Below are 11,160 nucleotides of genomic sequence, written 5' to 3' on the forward strand. Positions count from 1 at the left end.
TTTAGTACTATAGGTACTCTCACTAGAAGTGGCCGTTAGATATTCATCTGTCCACAGTTAGACAAACTGTCTATAAATGGAGATGATTTAGTACTATAGGTACTCTCACTAGAAGTGGCCGTTAGATATTCATCTGTCCACAGTTAGACAAACTGTCTATAAATGGAGATGATTTAGTACTATAGGTACTCTCACTAGAAGTGGCCGTTAGATATTCATCTGTCCACAGTTAGACAAACTGTCTATAAATGGAGATGATTTAGTACTATAGGTACTCTCTCTAGAAGTGGCCGTCCTGCCAAGATGACTCAAAGGGAACACCGCAGAATGCTCAATGAGGTAAAGAAGAACTCTAGAGTGACAGATAAAGACTTGAAGGAATCATTGGAACTGGTTAACATCTCTGTTCATGAGTCGACTATACAGAAAACATTAAACAGGTATGGTGTCCATGGCGGGACATCACGAAGGAAGCAGCTGCTTTCCAACAAAAACATGGCTACATGAAGTTTGCTAAAGACCGCCTTGACACTCCACAACGCTACTGGGAAAATGTTTTGTGGACTGATGAAACTAAAGTTGAAATGTTTGGGAAGAACACACAGCACTACATATGGCATAAAAAGGGCAGTGCATGCCAACATGAGAACATCATCCCAACGGTGAAGTACGGTGGAGGGAGCATCATGATTTGGGGCTGCTTTGCTGCTTCGAGGCCTGGACCGTTGACCATCATCGAGGGGAAAATGAATTCCCAAGTTCATCAAGATATCCTACAGGATAATGTCAGGGTTGATGTGTGCCAGCTGAAGCTCAGTAGAAGTTAGATGATGCAGCAGGACAATGACCCTAAACATCAAAGTAAATCCACTACAGAATGAGGATGCACACTGTTATCATCAACAAACAGAATATCAAATCAATACAATACTGGCATCAAATTTTAGATAGACTCCAATCCAACACTTTGAAGATTTTAAGAAAGGAAACATCTTGAAACAAATTGCGCATTTTCATATGAGCCAACTCACAACTTTGTGAATGATTTCACCATCTCGTTGGACAAGTTCTGGATTAAGACTGCAGGCTTAGGTATTGCAATATCTTGGCAATTTTCTGTCATTGTGTTGCATTTGAATGAATAAACATGACCTTATATGGGCTTCTAAATATCCCCACAGTCTAATGAAGACCAGATTTACGTCTGTTTAGCACAAACTCTCGAGACATCTTAAGCCTAATTTATGCACGCGGCGCAGACGCTTCTATCTTTATTCCTCTGTCTCTTTCTCTCTTTAGAGTTTAACAGGGACCAGCACAGAGCCAAACTGCGGCTTTTAGAGGGAAATGACCACGGTAGAGGTCATCTTAAATGGCTGTAATCTTGCAGGAGGCTCCAACACTCTTTTGAACTCAGAATGGGTCCGTCCTGCCTTATCTGTGTCACACAGCAGTGGGTCCTGTTCGACTCAGACCCCTTCAGACTGCTTTTAAAGGGGCCAGGGACGTAGAGTTTAATGTGTTTCACTTTCAACAGATTATTTTGACATCTGAAGTAGAGTAACAGCTTTTACAGTAATATCTAGAATGCAATATCTGCTGTTGAGTGTATAATGATAGTTAAGACCAGTGAACGAATGATATTCTCTCCCACAGCGGGTCAACGCTTTTAAAGTCACTTTTATATTTCATTTTTCAGCGCAATTGAGGTTCCTTTTGCACATCCCAAATTGTCTTTAGGCACCCCTTGCATTAACCAAACACTACGTTAACTAAAGTTTTTACATTTTAAGGCAATTAAAAAAATAAATAAAATTCAAGGCCTTGAACTTTGATGACTTGATACCGACACGGAATAAAAATGGTAATTCTGACTTTTTGTCTCTCAGTTCTGAATTTATATCTCGATATAAAGTCACAATTGCATGAAATAGTTCAAATATAAATTCACAAAAGTGCAACATGAAGTTGCAATTGTGTGATATAAACTCGTAATTGCAGTTATAAAGTTATATTGAATAATCTAGACTCACAATTGGGAGAAATAGTAAAAATGTTGAGCTATAAAGTCACAATTGTGAGATCTGGAATCTGGGATCTGGCTTCCATAGGGAATGTCATGGAAATTTCTCTAGTGAATATAAATGGTATAAACACACTCACACACACACACACACACACACACACACACACACACACACACACACACACACACACACACACACACACACACACACACACACTCATGTTGTGTTTCCATGTTTTATGGGGACTTTCCATAGACATAATGGTTTTTATACTGTACAAACTTTATATTCTATCCCCTAAACCTAACCCTACCCCTAAACCTAACCCTCACAGAAAACTTTCTGCATTTTTACATTTTCAAAAACATAATTTAGTATGATTTATAAGCTGTTTTCCTCATGGGGACCGACAAAATGTCCCTGCAAGGTCAAAAATTTCGGGTTTTACTATCCTTATGGGGACATTTGTTCCCCACAAAGTGATAAATACACGCTCACTCATACACACACTCACACACACACACACACACTCAAACACACACACACACACACACACACACACACACACACTAACACACACACTCATACACACACACACACTTACTTTCAATCACACACACACACACATACACACACACACACACACACACACTCATACATACACACACTTACTTACACAACAGCAACAACCGCCGTTCGCCACTACGTGGCGGTGACGTCACCACAATGCTTGTGTCAGACTATGTGCACCTTGAGGCCACGTGAAGTGTTGAAGGTCACATGGCAGACTCAGATGCCATGGGTCGACTGACTGAGACGACTGTCTGATGGACCACCTGTGCCCCCTACTGTGCCAACTTGCTGTTCTTTAGCCATCCGGCGCTACAAACTTTATATTCTATCCCCTAAACCTAACCCTACCCCTAAACCTAACCCTCACAGAAAACTTTCTGCATTTTTACATTTTCAATAAAACATAATTTAGTATGATTTATAAGCTGCTTTCCTCATGGGGACAGACAAAATGTCCCCACAAGGTCAAAAATGTCAGGTTTTACTATCCTTATGGGGACATTTGGTCCCCACAAAGTGATAAATACACGCTCACTCATACACAAGGCCCAGCCAACGCAGCCTTGCCTGCCAGAGAAGCTCACCGATGGGACTTTGTCCAGATCTTTCAAGGATTTGTGAGCTCCTCACACAATCCAGCCTGGTTAAACCCAGGATGGATCGTAGGCAGGTCAGCCTAAATGTTTCTAACCGGCAAAGATGTTCCATTAACGGGGTCCATGTTTCGCAAGCATAGAGAAGGGAGGGAATGACCATGGCCGAAAAGACCTGAAGCTTCGTGCTGAGCGACAGACCAGGTAGCTTCCACACATCTTTAAACAACTGATGAAAAGATAATGCCGCTCAACTGATTCAGAGTGAGATCTCCGCTGCTAAACCGGAGCCCGTCAGAGCACACTGCCAGGTGTGGGACACAACTGATCTATCACCAATTGGAAGCTGGAAGTAAAACATTAACATATGCTACCAATACACATCTGTGACTGCAATGGGACATCAGGGTCTGGCAGGGTGTGAGAGGAGCTTATATGCGGGGTTGTAAACTTCCATCCATGCTGGGACCCGATGGGGGTGTGCCCTGTGATGTAACCCCCCTCTGAGAGACCTGATGTGGGGTAAGGGTGGAGGATCACTAGGGATAGGCAATACTACTTATTTTCTTTTCAATCTGACTCCAAGTATGTACTATCAAGGCCAATACAGTCAACAGCAATAGACCTATGTTAAATTGGAAATGGGTTATTATATCTTATTAGCAATATGTTTAAAAGCCATCTTTTTTCATGGTATGTGTCCAAAACAATTGGTATAACCATTGTACATATCCAGAAAGGTCCAAAAAACATGGTATTACAATGGTAAATGTCCAAAAACATGGTATTGCCAATGTTTGTGTCCAAAGCAACATGGTATAACCATGGTACGTTTTCAGAAAATATGATATTACCATGGCAAATGTCCAAAAACATGATATTGCCATGTTACAATGTCCAAAACATGGTATTACCATTTTACAATTTCCAAAACACGATATTACCATGGTAAATGTCCAAAAACATGGTAATGCCATGGTACGTGTTCAAGCAACATGGTATAAAATGGCATGTGTCCAATAAACACGGTATTACCATAGTACATATTGAAAAACTATGGTATTACCATGGTAAATGTCCAAAAACAAAAAGGTATTACCATGAAACGTGTCCAAAAACATGATATTGCCATGTTACAATGTCCAAAAAACATGGTAACGCCATGGTATGTGTTCAAGCAACATTGTATAAAATGGCATGTGTCCAAAAAAACATGGTATAACTATGGTATGTATTGAAAAACTATGGTATTACCATGGTAAATGTCCAAAAAACATGATATTGCCATGTTACAATGTCCAAAACATGGTATTACAATGTTATACCAGGTATAAAATGGCATTTTTCCAAAAACATGGTATTACCTTGGCAAATGTCCAAACTAAAAAAGGTATTATCATGGTACGTGTCCAAATACATGGTATTGCCAATTTTTGTGTCCAAAAACATGGTTATGCCATGGTACGTGTTCAAGCAACATGGTATAAATGCATGTGTCCAAAAAACACGGTATTACCACAGTACATATTGAAAAACTATGGTATTACCTTGGCAAATGTACAAAAAGAAGGTATTACCATGGTAAATGTCCAAAAACATGATATTGCCATGTTACAATGTCCAAAACATTGTATTACAATGTTTGTGTCCAAAGCAACATGGTATAACCATGGTACGTTTTCAAAAAATATGATATTACCATGGCAAATGTCCAAAAACATGATATTGCCATGTTACAATGTCCAAAACACGATATTACCATGGTAAATGTCCAAAAACACGATATTGCCATGTTACAATGTCCAAAACACGATATTACCATGGTAAATGTCCAAAAACATGGGTATGCCATGGTACGTGTCCAAAAATATGGTATTGACAATTATTGTGTCCAAAAACGTGGTAATGCCACAGAACGTTTTCAAGAAACATGATATAAAATGGCATGTGTCCAATAAACACGGTATTACCACAGTACATATTGAAAATCTATGGTATTACCTTGGCAAATGTCCAAAAAAAAAAGGTATTGCAATGGTAAATGTCCAAAAACATGATATTGCCATGGTACGTTTTCAAGCAACATTGTATAAAATGGCATATGTCCAAAAAAACATGGTATAACTATGGTATGTATTAATAAAATATGGTATTACCTTGGCAAATGTACAAAAAAAAAGGTATTTCCATGAAACGTGTCCAAAAACATGATATTGCCATGTTACAATGTCCAAAACATGGTACTGACAATTATTGTGTCCAAAAACGTGGTTATGCCACGGTTCGTTTTCAATAAACACGGTATTACCATGGTAAATGTCCAAAAACATGGTTATGCCATGGTACGTGTCAAAAAACATGGTATTGACAATTATTGTGTCCAAAAACATGGTATTACCATGGTACGTGTCCAAAAACATGGTATTGACAATTATTGTGTCCAAAAACATGGTATTACCATGGTACGTGTCCAAAAACATGGTATTGACAATTATTGTGTCCAAAAACATGGTATTACCATGGTACGTGTCCAAAAACATGGTATTGACAATTATTGTGTCCAAAAACATGGTATTACCATGGTACGTGTCCAAAAACATGGTATTGACAATTATTGTGTCCAAAAACATGGTATTACCATGGTACGTGTCCAAAAACATGGTATTGACAATTATTGTGTCCAAAAACATGATATTACCATGTTATGTGTTCAAAACAACATGGTATAAAATGGTATATGTCTAAAAAAAAAACATTGTATAACTATGGTTTGTATTAAAAAATTATGGTATTACCTTGGCAAATGTCCAAAAACTATTATATTGCCATGCTACAAGTCCAAAGCAACATGGTTTAATAAATGTTGGCTGTCTATGGGTTAAATGTTACAACAAGGTCTGTTAACTATCTGTTCTGACTTTAATACTGTTTATTTAAATGTGCAGAAAGCTACTTAGTTTTTGTAAACCCTCACTATATTCCCTAGAAGATCATGAACATTGTCTTTTGATGTATTGTGCAGCAGGTGGCGCTGTTATTATGTGTGTTCTTCTACCCTTCCTGTTTGTGTTCTCTCTCTCTCTCTCTCTCTCTCTCTCTCTCTCTCTCTCTCTCTCTCTCACACACACACACACACTCACTCTCTCTCTCTCTCTCTCTCACACACTCACTCTCTCTCTCTCTCTCTCACACACACACACTCTCTCTCTCTCTCTCTCTCTCTCTCACACACACACACACACACACACTCTCTCTCTCTCTCTCTCTCTCTCTCTCTCTCTCTCTCTCTCTCTCTCTCTCTCTCTCACACACACACACAGAGATGTGGCTGGCTCCCAAGGTCGTGGTGGCCTTTTGGTACTCTGTAGTGTTTTTCTTCATTGTTAACATGTGGTAGTGAAAGCAAATGTCTAATTTATCGAAGTGAGTGATTGTTTCCTCCAAAGTCAATATGTGATTGATCTTAAAGGGGAAGCCGTAGGAAATGGAGGACTGTTTCTTTTATTGTGTGTTGAGTGTTTCCTTGTTTCTGGATTAGTTAGGGAGGTAGAGAAGAACTATGTTTTTTATTTATTTTGATTAGGGAAGCACATTTTCACTACTCATTTCTAAAGTCTTTGCTTCACTCTTATCAGAAGAGAAATCATTCATCCAATACATTTGGAGTTTTTGGATGATCCTGCTTGTGGCCACTCATTTATGTTGCGTTCTGGCCCCTAGATGGGATGTAAAAATTTACATTGTCTCCTGGCTTTTTAATTTCTTTTAATTTCAGGATGAAATTCTGTTTATGATATTTTAAGGTGTAAGAATGTGATGTCATAGTCTGTACAGGTATCAGTGAATCACACTGTATTTCAGTATTGTAAATTGGCCATTACTATGCACAACACTAATATATATATATATTTAGAATATACACCATTATGAAACATTTCAATTAGTAAGTCATACAATCAGCTGGTTATCATTTTGCATTATATGGCTAACTACCAAATAACAAAATAAAATTGGCAAAATATTTTTTGCAAAGTCTGGGAAGTTAAAAATTGCGGGGATCTGGGTATCTCATCGAGTAATGATGCTGACTACCACACCTGGAATCCAGGGCGTGCTGAGTGATTCCAGTCAGGTCTCCTTAGCAACCAAATTGTCCCGGTTGCTAGGGAAGGTAGAGTCACATGTGGTAACCTCCTCGTGGTCGCTATAATGTGGTTCTCGCTCTCCGTGGGGCATGTGGTGAGTTGTGTGTGGATGCAGCGGAGAATAGCGTGAAGCCTCCACACGCAATACGTCTCCATGGTAACGCGCTCAACAAGCCACGTGATAAGATGCGCGGATTGACGGTCTCAGATGCAGAGGCAACTGAGATTCGTCCTCCACCACCCAGATTGAGGCTAATCACTACGCCACCATGAGGACTTAGAGCACATTGGGAATTCGGCGTGCTAAATTGGGGAGAAAATCCACAATTTTTTTAATATTTTATCTAACTGCTCATTATACCTCTTATTACAAGACTACTTGCCAGATTGACAAATAAACATACATGAAACTTGATTGTAGAGATTGCAGAGTGGTACGAGAAGTAGGAAATATGACTCGCGATACCCGGATGTGCGGTTGTCATTCAGAATTATCAGACAGCTAGATGGCGCTATTGAGCAATCCGAATATAGTTTTACAGACAGCTGTGTAATAATTAACAGTGGATTCATATTTGATATATTTTGGCCATCCAGACATGATGAAGGTGTGAGAGGTGGAAACACTGCACTTGAACAAGGTTTGGAAGTATAAAATGTTTTTGAAGTCAGTCAGTCTACGCTGTGACATCAGATCCACCAGAGGGCTCCAGAGCGCTCCTAAATTCCCAGCAATAATTCTCTTTATTGCAATGTGTGGAGAACATATTTCTAAAAATCTGGTGTGCCCATATATTGAAATACTTCCTTAAAATCCAACACAAGCATATTCATTTTTGTCATCTTCCAAAGATGTGGGGAATATACTTCATCTGGTATTGATTATAGAAATCACAGTTCAGGTAATTACATTGAGGCATATTTACAGTTTCCAACTAATCTCGACACATTCCCCTTTCATTTACTCTGAAGCTTTTTCTGTCTCCTTTCTTACTGTTTTTCTCATCCAAACTCTTTTATGCAAGAAGTCTCCAACTGCGCCTTTAGAAGCACAACACGACCGTTAACTGCTCGCCGGGACTCTTTGTAGTGCATTTTTAAACTCATAATTAACAGCGCTCTTGTTATGGTTAAGACGTGGTGATGTTAACCGAGAGAGACAGAGCGACTTCCTCCCTACAGACGATTGGGGCAGACCAGTGACCTGTGGAAGTGACGAGGACAAGATTTGGGACATGGGGCAAGAAAAACAGAACTTTTTGGGATGTGAAATATTTCAGAATCACATTGTGGAACAATAAGTTTGGACAAGAACTTGGCGTTATGCTTTTTTTTTTTTTTTTGTGCTGTTTAAAGCAAAATAGAAAGTCCAGTTAAATGCTCTTAGAGTGCTGTGAACACAATACGTAACACGTGTGTAAACAGGTTCTTCAGAACATGTGCTGGCTAGTTAACATAACTTAAAATGTAGAGTTAGAATAAGATTCATACAATGCAAGTAAATGGTGACCAGAAACTCAAAAAAGCACATAAAGGCATAAATGTAATCCATGACTCCAGTGGTTTAATCCATGTCTCCAGAAGCATTATAATTGGTGTGGGTGAGAAACAGATCAATATTTAAGTCCGTATTTACTATAAATTCTCCTCCCTGCCCAGTAGGTGGCGATATGCATGAAGAATGCGAATCGTCAAAAACAAAAGAAGAAAGTGAAAGTGGATGTTAATAGTAAAATCGGACTGAAATATTGATCTGTTTCTCACCCACACATATCATATCGATTCTGAAGTTATTTAACCACTGGAGTCGTTTGGATTACTTTTACATTTACATTTATGCATTTGGCAGACGCTTTTATCCAAAGCGACTTACAGAGCACTTATTACAGGGACAATCCCCCCGGAACAACCTGGAGTTAAGTGCCTTGCTCAAGGACACAATGGTGGTGGCTGTGGGGGTAGAACCAGCAACCTTCTGATTGCCAGATTACCAGACTATGTGCTTAGACCACTACACCACCACCACTCTTTTCTGCGGCATTTGTCTGCTTTTTTGAGCTTCTACGTTCTGGCCATCATTCACTTGCATTTTATGGACCTACAGAGCTGAAATATACTTCTAAAAACATCTGGGATGGCATGAGGGTGAGTAAATGGGTCATGTTAACAAGTGGGTCAAAATAATTTCTGGGTGAACTACCCCTTTAAGTTAACACAGTACAAACAACAACAAAAAATGTGTTTTGTTTTTTTAGTGTTGGGTTTACAGCACAGGTTAACAAGCAGTATTGACATTGCCTGAAGAGCTACATTTGATTTATTTGTGTGAAAATTACAGAAATGTTTGGGTTTGGTGAATTTTGGCTTGCCGTAGATAGGGGAAGGAGCGGAGTTACCTGGCTGTGCCACTGGTCCGACAAAACATTGTAAATAATGAAGAATGTTGCAGCTGGCGAAGCTTCGGTGGATAGAGCGCCTTACAATGTGAGTTGAATGCTTTACCATCACCCCAAGCTGTGTGAATATGTACATTGTTTAAGATACAAGTGTTGAACTGAGGTTGGTTAACGCACTAAATCTAGCGGCAACACATCATGTGCACTTGAAACGTCTCTTATGTCAGCTGTTAAACGGTGAATGCCGAAACCCGGGAAGGAGGAGGGATGCGCCATAGTAGAGTCCTCGCCACTGCCATCCACCCCAGTGGAGCAGCTGCGGCCATCCACCGGAGGATGGAGGAGCCCAGCCGCCTGGAAGCGGAGGAACGGTCGCTGACTACGAGGGGAGGAGGGTCTCCCAACCAACCGCCTGGAGCGGTTACTACTGCCAGGGGCAGGGGAGACACCTACCATCCACCAAAAATGCAGCGGGGCGTTCCGTCCACCAGGGGCCGGAGGTCTGCCTCCAATCCATCTGGGGAGGCGCGGCTGTTGTCCACTAGAGGGTGGAGGAGTGGGCGAGCACCAAGTTGCGGTGTTGTTTTTTCTCTCTCTCTCTTCTGTTAGCCTTTCCCTCTCTTTTAAAATGTTTTGTTAATTTGATCGCCTTTACGCCGTGTAGATGCAACTTTTTTTTTTTTTTTTTTTTTATAATTATATATGAAGAATTTAACCAAAAAGACAAACACACAAAGGTGTCGGACAGCTGTCCGTAAATCTCTCTCTCTCTGTCTCACTGCAGTCTCCAGTCGGCCTTTATCCCTCTCTGAGGCTTGATTAGTCTGATTAAGCTGCGTACACACTGCCAGCGACATCGCGTGACTGCGACTCCATCCCATTCATTTTCAATGAGAGCACAGTGACTTCTGGCGACACAAGCTGTCGTGACCGTTGGCGACTAGATGTGGGCGTGTCCAGCGACGCAACAAAGTTGAGACAAGTTCAAATTTATTCAAATGAAGAGCGACTAATGGAAGCAACAGCCAATAGGAGAGAAGACGGGAGAGCTCACTTGATCCTTCTCTCTCTCTCGCTCTCTCTCTCTCTCTCTCTCTCTCAGCTCCTGCAGTAACGGAAAGATGGATGAAAGGCTAATTCTTGCTGTTAGCAATGTTCCAGTGCTCTATGATATGGATATGGTATATCCAGCCGCAGCTCTTGCACCAGCCGGTGGTACTCGCCGTGCTGACTCCGAGATTGAATGGTTTTGTGGACCCAGACAGACCGGCGTTTGCGTTTTCACCGCAGATAAACAGCCGCTATGGCAAACAGCACGCCTTGTTTCTCATTCATCTTTGAAATAAAGCATTTTATGTACTGATTCCATTTATATTTAGTCTTTTCTCTCCAAAATGTTGCTTTTAGCGCCAAGAAAATAGATTCG

Source organism: Xyrauchen texanus, chromosome 46 (genome assembly GCF_025860055.1).
Source record: "Xyrauchen texanus isolate HMW12.3.18 chromosome 46, RBS_HiC_50CHRs, whole genome shotgun sequence".
Taxonomy (NCBI): domain Eukaryota; kingdom Metazoa; phylum Chordata; class Actinopteri; order Cypriniformes; family Catostomidae; genus Xyrauchen; species Xyrauchen texanus.